This window comes from Bos taurus, chromosome 21 (assembly GCF_002263795.3).
Source record: "Bos taurus isolate L1 Dominette 01449 registration number 42190680 breed Hereford chromosome 21, ARS-UCD2.0, whole genome shotgun sequence".
NCBI lineage: Eukaryota > Metazoa > Chordata > Mammalia > Artiodactyla > Bovidae > Bos > Bos taurus.
In genome coordinates, this window is record NC_037348.1 from 65149614 (window position 1) to 65157679 (window position 8066).

Genomic DNA, 8066 nt, shown 5'->3' on the forward strand with positions numbered 1-8066 from the left:
GACCCCGTGGACTGCAGCACGCCAGGCTTCCCTGTCCTTCACCATCTCTTAGAGCGTGCTCAAACTCGATGATGCCATCCAGCCAGCTTGTCCTCCGTCATCCCCTTCTCCTCCTGCCCTCAGTTTTTCCCAGCACATTGGAGACTGGATTTCAGCACATGGGTTTTGGTCAGGGAAATAGTTATTCCTTAGCAGGTTCTCTGCAGTGGTTAGCTTACAATATCACCTGATGGACTGAAAGCAATGGACCAGAAATCCACGACTGGGGGACCCACCAACAAGGGCCCAGACCAGGAAGGTGGGGAATTGGGAGGCCACCACCAGCACTGTTCAAGGGTGTGCATCGGGGAGGTGACCAGCAGGGAGGTGACCCAGCAGGGAGGTGACTCAGCAGGGAGGTGACCCAGGGATCAGGAAGCAGGTGACTGCTGCCTCTAGCACCCAGGAAACAGAGACGAGGACCCAGACTCGCTGGTGTCTCTGTGATCTTGGTGCCAGAAAACCAAGTCCTGGAAGCCTTCCACTGAGTGGGGAGGGGTGGGAGGGTGGTGCTGGAGGGACACAGGGGAGGGAGTGCTTAATATGGGAAGCAGACTGGACATGATCTCCATCCGGAACCCGTCTTTCCAACTCCCAAAGCAAAACGGCCCTCAGCATCATGGAGGGGGTAGAACGAACGAATGAATGAACAAGCCAGCTAACCACCTGACTGCACTGCCACCCCCTACTTTAAATTCAGCCTGTCATTCACACACTGCATATGCCTGCACACACCAAAGTTGACACTTTCGCCTTCCAAACTTGAGCATCAGTTATCACTCAGAAGCCCAGCTCCCAGGGAGTCTGGGAAGCAAGAAAGGAGGCTCCCAGTCCCTCCTCCCTTCTAGCACCGAGGCTGGAGGGAGAAGGAGAAAAGCTCCCCAAAGACCCACTGCTGCTGGTCTAGGGGCTGGGTGGGGAGGGAGAAGACCTGTTGATACCACGGGTGGGCAGTGGGGGCAGCAGGAGGTAGGGGCGAGGGGGCCAGAGTTCAGCTCCTGCAGAGCTCAGACCTTCTGGGTCCCCTTCCCAGGCCTGTATCTCCCGGGGCGGTGGGGAGCTTTCCTGTAGACCATTGATCCAGGGGAGAAAAATCAATTAAAGCCCATTGACTGAAGAAATAACTTGGGCTGGAATTTTTCTAGCGGGAAGAAAAGCTCCAAGCCATAACTCATCTACTGCTCTATTAATAACACACAAAGCCACAGCCGATAAATAGAACAAGTGTGAAGTGTATACATTATGCTGAGAAGTGGGGAAAGGAGTGAAGCAGGGGAGGGTGGGGGGACAACATACGGGGACAGGAAAAGGGAAGCCGGCAAACGAGGAGAGGAAAGCGGGGGAAGAAGCCAGGGAGACAGAGGCAGAGAGGAAGGGACCGAGGGTGAAGAGCTGGTGCGGAGAGCGGCGGGCGATGGGGCCGTCGGGCAGCGAGCGGCTGGACTGGGGAAGGGAGGGCTGGGTTCGTTCTCCCATAAGAACTCTATTTCCTTTGCAGTGAATTTAAGAGATACGCCAAGCTTCTGGAAGCAGGCTCCCACTCTGCCCCGAGCGGCTGATGTAACCCATATCCGGCGGGAAGAGCCTCGAAGCGCTGGCTTCTCGCCCCGCTTCCTGGTGCCCCAGCTGTGTGCTGCCTCTTATCTTCCCACTTGCTCAGAGTTCAGTAGATAAGTTTGTTTCCAATTCTTTAGGCTCTCCCTTGCCTCGCCTAAGGTAACCATCACTAATGTGTACTCCCTGTTCCTGTCTTCACGCTCACATAAGACAGATTGTCTCTGTTGATGTGGTCGGGGGGATGGGACGGAGAGCAGGAGGGAGGGAGGAAGGGGAGCATTCCACAAATACAGCACAACCCCAAGCCTGCGGCTCCACTTAAGGTAAACAGATCAGAATGGAGGGGTTCCCTCCTGCTGGAATGCTGGCACTGGCCTTTGAGGGGAGGTTGAAGGGTCCAGGGTGCAGAGATGGAGTTTGGGGAGGGGCGGGGCACCTCTGACGTGACTGCAGAGCTTCTTGGAGTGGAGGCTTGTGTGTAGAGGAGGTCAGGGCCAGGGCTGACTTGGGTTGGCCTGATGATCAGAGCTCACGGAGGATGGCCATTAACCAGGACGAGCGCGGAAAAAGCCCTTTCTACTGCCTGAACGCCTCAAGTGGCTGGATGAAATCAGTTCTAGGGTCTCTGGACTCAAATTCTTTTTTTTTATTTGTTTTGGTTGCTCTACAAAGCTTGCAGGATCTTAGATGCCTGAGGACCAGGGACTGAAGCCTGGAACTCTAATCAATAGCCACCAGGGAAGTCCTCTCTGGACTCAAATTCTGCAACTCCCACCAAGTGAGTGAATTCTAACGCCGCCTGAAATGAGAGGGTCCCTGGACATAGTCTGGTACCCGCTGGGCCTGTCCTCCCCTGACCCCCTGGTGCCTAACAGGGTAGGTGACTGCCATGTGGGAGCATTTGATCTAGTGACCTCAAACTGAAGGTGAAAGTCGCTCAGTTGTGTCTGACTCTTTGGGACTCCCCGCCGGACTATGCAGTCCATGAAGTTCTCCAGGCCAGAATAGTGGACTGGGTAGCCATTCCCTTCTCCAGGGGATCTTCCCAACCCAGGGATAGAACCCAGGTCTCTCGCACTGTGGGCAGATTCTTTACCAGCTGAGCCACCAGGGAAGCCCAAGAATGTGAAGTGGGCAGCCTATCCCTTCTCCAGGGGTCCAGACCCAGGAAGTGAATTGGGTCTCCTGCGTTGCAGGCCGATTCTTCACCGCTGAACCACCAGCGAGGCCTAAGGCGTGCCCTGAGGGATGGTTCCGCTGGGGATGGAACCCAGGCCTCCTAGTGGCCCGATTCGCTGTTTGCTCGCCTTCTGTGTAGTTTGCTGGGAAAGTGATGACGCCGCTGCACCTGGTGAACAGCCACAGCAACACCCAGGGGTGTGGGGCCAGCGAGTGATTCCCAGGGACAGTCTCAGAGGTGGGGGGCTAGCATGCACTAGGGGAGCATTTTCAGGGCGTGAGACGTCAAAGAACTTACTCTTCAACTACGAGGGAAGGAGGCAGTAGGTGGAATGCTTGAAAACAGTTAACCACTTCACCATTCTTTTAAACGGGGAGAAAGCTTCCAGCCATCACTTTTCGTCTTGATAGGGAAAGGTTACGGCTGGTTAAAATATTCAAAAGATCTGATACCAAGTGAAAAATTCAAGCACCAATTCAAAATAGATGATTTGGCTCTCATAAGCTTTTCTTCATCTGCTATTAAAAAAAGAAAAACAAAACATGCTTATAAAATACGTGTTTAATTGAACACCCATGTTCACAGCAGCATTATTCACGACACCTAAAATGTGGAAGAAACTCAATTATCCACTGAGGGAATGAATGGATTAGTAAAATGTGATATGTGTGTGTGTGTGTGTGTGTATATGTATACAATGGACCATTATTCAGCCCTAGAAAGGAAGGAAATTCTGACATGCATCGTGACGTGGATGAGTACTGGGGACTCTGTGAAGTGAAATAAGCCAGACGTAAAAGGACAAACGCTGCATGATTCGCTGATACGAATGACGTTATCTGGACAGTCAAGTTCACGGAGACAGAAAGGTGTTGGGAGACACAAAGGGAAAGGTGGGTGTCGGGGGTGGGCTGTGGGGAGTCCGAGTCGGGGGTTACTGTTCAGCAGGAAGAGAGCTTCGGTTTGGCAAGATGAAAGGAGCCCGGGGGAAGGACAGCGGTGGTGGGATGCGTGGCTACCCAGACGTCCTCGGCACCAATGAGCCGCACACATGAAAACGGCGAAGACAGTAAATTCTGTGCCTTTTTACTACAAGAAAAAAAACTAAAAGTAAAAATGCATATGTGATAACTGCGCACAAAGTAAAAAAAAACACACACGCAATAAAAACGGGCCGAAGTCCTCCTTCCCAGAAGCAAACGACAGTTTTGACGTGTTTACTTTCCACTTTTTCTAAAAGTTCGGGTTATAGTATGTACTTATATGTGCTACATTTTTGATTAATATATCATAGCATTTTTCATATTAAAAGCATCTACAAAATTTTAAAAATCCATACATACAAAACCTGTGCTTTAATAATATTCCGTGGGCCCCATACGGATGGACCTTGAAATCACTAAAAGAATAACACATATAGCAGGTTCTCATTACTTATCTATTTTGAATATAGTATCAATATATCGACAGTGTATACCTGTCAACCCCAATCTTCCAGTTCCTCCCATCTCCCGCTAGAGATGACACTTTAGACACCCAGAGAGTAATACCTCCTTTGATCCCATTCCCCGCCTCTTGCTCCCCAAGGGAATGACTTACAGTCTCACCCCTGCAAGGTCCTCGCACCCCAGGACCAGGGTTTATACAAGAAGTCCAGTGAGCGCTGTGGGTTCACGGCTCCACAGGGCCACCTGACCACTGACTCTGCAATCCCCTTAGCTTTTTCTTCACAGTCATGAAATGAAGACACAGTCCCAGCCATCACACCAGTTTTTGGGCAGGAAGGAAGAAGAGGGGCTGTCTCTTGGGGCTTTGCCTTTCTATTAGGGAAGAGGAGCCTCTCTAATGACACACATTTCCTCTGACATTTCATCGGCCAGACCTGGGACACATTCTCCCTCTCCCCAATGCTTCAGACCCATCACTGGCTACAGGAAGTAAGACTGTTTAGCCGATCATAACTTAACCCTGGAGCTAAGGTCGTTCCACCCCCTTATCCCAAAAGATCAGATTTCTACCTGTTAACTGAAGGAAGATACTGGGGCTCTGAAAGGGCAGGGCACGGGGTCTGGGAGGAGGGTGGTTGCCAGCTGACACCAGAGTGGATGCCAGGGAAACCCAATGTCTTCTGCTAAACAAATGCATACATGTATGTTCGTGTGACATACAGCCACATGTTCAAGTACTCCTTGAGACTATTTCTGGAAGGGATTTCTGATGTGCAACCCCAGTTTGTGTAAAGGCTACGTGAGTCGGCTGCCAGTATCGAGCTGGCGCAGTAACGTGATGGATAACAGTCCAGACGCCTCCCACCTCCACAGGCTCCTATGATAGACACAGCCGGTCAGGTGAAGACTGAACTACTACTTTTGGTCTGTAATACGTAAGTGACTACATTTGGATCCTAAAAAACACACAGTTTGAACAGGGGATGGGGAAAGCCGACTTAAGAGATGCACACACGTGCGAGCAAGCAGGGGCTGGCTTGCAGCTCTGAACACGGACAGGGAGGAGTCCTGGGAACCCTTAACCCCATGAAGTCACAGCGGAACGTGGCTGCGCCCACTCTGGGTGGAGCCAGAAGTGGTTGGGCTTGTGTCTCCCATCCAGTAGCCTCTGCATCTAGAATTCAGTGGTTTGGAGGGGGGAAAAAAAAGGATGAGCAGCATCACATCCAAGGGAAGCTACTACTTAACGGCTGAAGAGATGTGTGTGAGCAGGTCTATAAAACACCTCTGTCTGCCTGTAATGCATGCAGCATTGTTACTTGCTGACCACTGAGTTAATACATGAATCAATAAGGCATTTACTTCGACAGGAAATGGTCTATGTGGATTCTTGGCTGTGGCAGTCGCACCAGGGCTTTGCTTGTGGTAGTAACGTTTGCTTTGAGAGGGCTGGAGGAAAGATTGTATGAGCTTCCACCCGGCAGGTCAAAGTAAGGCTATTTTCCCAAAGCACAGTCTCCTTAAAGGGTTTCATGTTTGAATATGCTTTTGAGAAATAACTAGAAATATACACTTTTGGGTATTGGGTTGGCGAAAAAGTTTGTTCCGGTTTTCCGTAAGATGTTACAGAAAAACCTGAACAATTGTTTTTGCTGAATCAACAGTTTGGGACAAGCTATATATAGTCTTTACTTTTTTCACATGATAAACTAATGATTTTTCACTGTTTGAACTTCCAAAAACATCTAATTTCCAGACACTGTTTTTACTTGCTTCCATGTATGGAAATTCATAGTACTCAAAAAATCTCAAGGACAAGTAAGCTAACAAAGGTCTGTACAGTAAGAGCTATGGTTTTTCCAGTAGTCATGTATGGATGTGAGAGCTGGACCGTAAAGAAGGCTCAGAGCCGAAAAAACTGATGCTTTCAAACTGTGGTGCTGGAGAAGATTCTTGAGGGTCCCCCTTGGACTGCAAGGAGATCAAACCAGTCAATCCTAAAGGAAATTAAGCCAGAATATTCATTGGAAGGACTGATGGTGAAGTTCCAATACTTTGGCCACGTGATGCAAAGAGCCGAGTCACTGGAAAGGACCCTGATGCTGGGAGAGATTGAAGGCAAGAGAAGCAGGGGGAACAGAGGATAAATGGTTGGGTGGCATTATTGACTCATTGGACATGAATTTGAGCAAACTCCAGGAGATAGTGAAGGGCAGGGAAGCCTGGCATGCTGCAGTCCATGGGGTGGCAAAGAGTCAGACACAACTGAGTGACTGAACAACAACGAAATAAGCTAAATTCAGAGCTCCCTGAGAGTTTGATTATGCTAAGACTCTGCCAACTGCTTAGCCTGTGAAGCAGCATTTTCCTGTCCCCCCCATCTCCCATCCGAGTAAACCACTGTTTATTTAACACTTAGGATGTTCCAGACTCTGAGCACTCAGATGCATGAAAAGCCACAAAAAAGCAGAAGAAACATCCTTGCCTTCCAGAAGCTTCCAACTCAGGAACTGTCTGCTGCTGCTGCTAAGTTGCTTCAGCCGTGTCTGACTCTGTGTGACCCCGAAAGACAGCAGCCCACCAGGCTCCCCCGTCCCTGGGATTCTCCAGGCAAGAACACTGGAGAAGGTTGCCATTTCCTTTTCCAATGCGTGAAAGTGAAAAGTGAAAGTGAAGTCGCTCAGTCGTGTCCAACTCTTCCCGACCCCATGGACTGCAGCCTACCAGGCTCCTCCATCCATGGGATTTTCCAGGCAGGAGTACTGGAGTGGGTGCCATCGCCTTCTCCCAGGAACTGCCCACAAGGAATTAAAGTGAAAGCCAGCTAACTGGACAGCGCAGGTTGGGACTTCTGCGTGCTCTGGGGAAACAGAAGACCAGGGAGGGGTTCTTTGCAACTGGAGGGCCTGGGAGGCCTTGAGGCAAGATTGGAAGGGAGCAGAGAGGTTGGGAGATGTGAGGAAGGCACTCCTCAATGAACTGAGCGTGAACAAAGGTGTAGAAATTGAAGGGGTGTTTTCATCAACAGACACGTCTGTGAGGCGGTGTGGGGGAGGGGCTCGGGACGGAGAAGGGAGAGAGAAAAGCAGTCATAGATGAGGGGATTTAGTTAGTGCCTATTACATGCCAGGGGGCTTCCCTGGTGGCTTAGATGGTAAAGAAGCTGCCTGCACCTCAAGAGAGCCGGGTTCAATCCCTGGGTTGGGAAGATCCCCTGGAGAAGGAAATGGCAGCCCACTCCAGGATTCTTGCCTGGAGAATCTATCTCATGGACAGAGGAGCCTGGCGGGCTGCAGTTCACGGGGTCGCAAAGAGTCCGACATGACTAAGCGACTAACACACACCCACACACACAAACACACGCCAGGAGCACTGTATGTAATATTTCAAACATTCCAACAATCCTGAATAGTAATATTCTGATCTTACAGATCAAGAAACTGGCCCAGAGGGAGTTTCCTCATCGCCTAGTGGTTGGATTCTGGGCTTTCAATGCCAGGGCCAAAACCTGCTGGGGAAACTGAGCAACGTGGCCCCCCTCTCCCCCAGCCCCCACCCCCCCAAAAAAGAAATTTAAAAACAAGGAAAAAAAGAAATGTAACAGAGGGAAAAAGAAGAGGACTGAAAAGTGGGGTATTATTCCACGATGAGGCTGCCAGACAAAATACAGGACACCTAGTTAAATTTGAATTTCGGATAAACAAGAAGACTTAAAAGAAACTGACCCAGAGAAGTGAAAACACTCACCCGAGATCACTGAACCGATAAGTAGTGGAACCGCTATTAAAATCTGGGTCTGTCTCATGGAAACTTCTTTTTTTTTTTTCCCCTATTATGCCACA